Genomic DNA, 483 nt, shown 5'->3' on the forward strand with positions numbered 1-483 from the left:
ATAATGGTATCCCACAACGACAAAGTACGTAGAGCTGCGCTCATGCTGAACATCTCGGGCACTTATTCACGCTGGGCATCGATCGTGGAAGCACGTATTGCCAGGCCCGAAGACTAAGCATTCATGCTGGACAAAACGAGAAAGCGCGTATGTGCTGGTCGAGAAAGCACGTATTCGGCGCCGTACTGTTATGTCGAGGTCAGACACCTGTATTTCATTCTTTGCTCACTTTCCAGAGTACGAACCGTAGTTCCATACAATTTTTGCCTTTTAAGCTACGCTCCGTAGAGTGTAGTGCCAGTTTATGGTTTTCACAAAATTTTCATCGCTCGGACTGAAGAGTTGATGCTCGGATAGTACGAGTATACATATTTTAAACGTATACAAGTCACCAACGTCACTCGAGACGCTTATACCACTTCAAGAGCCATTCGGTCAAAGACACCGACTCGTGGCAATGCAGTGTGGAGAAAGTCTGGAACG

This window comes from Colletes latitarsis, unplaced genomic scaffold (assembly GCF_051014445.1).
Source record: "Colletes latitarsis isolate SP2378_abdomen unplaced genomic scaffold, iyColLati1 scaffold0095, whole genome shotgun sequence".
NCBI classification, from domain to species: domain Eukaryota; kingdom Metazoa; phylum Arthropoda; class Insecta; order Hymenoptera; family Colletidae; genus Colletes; species Colletes latitarsis.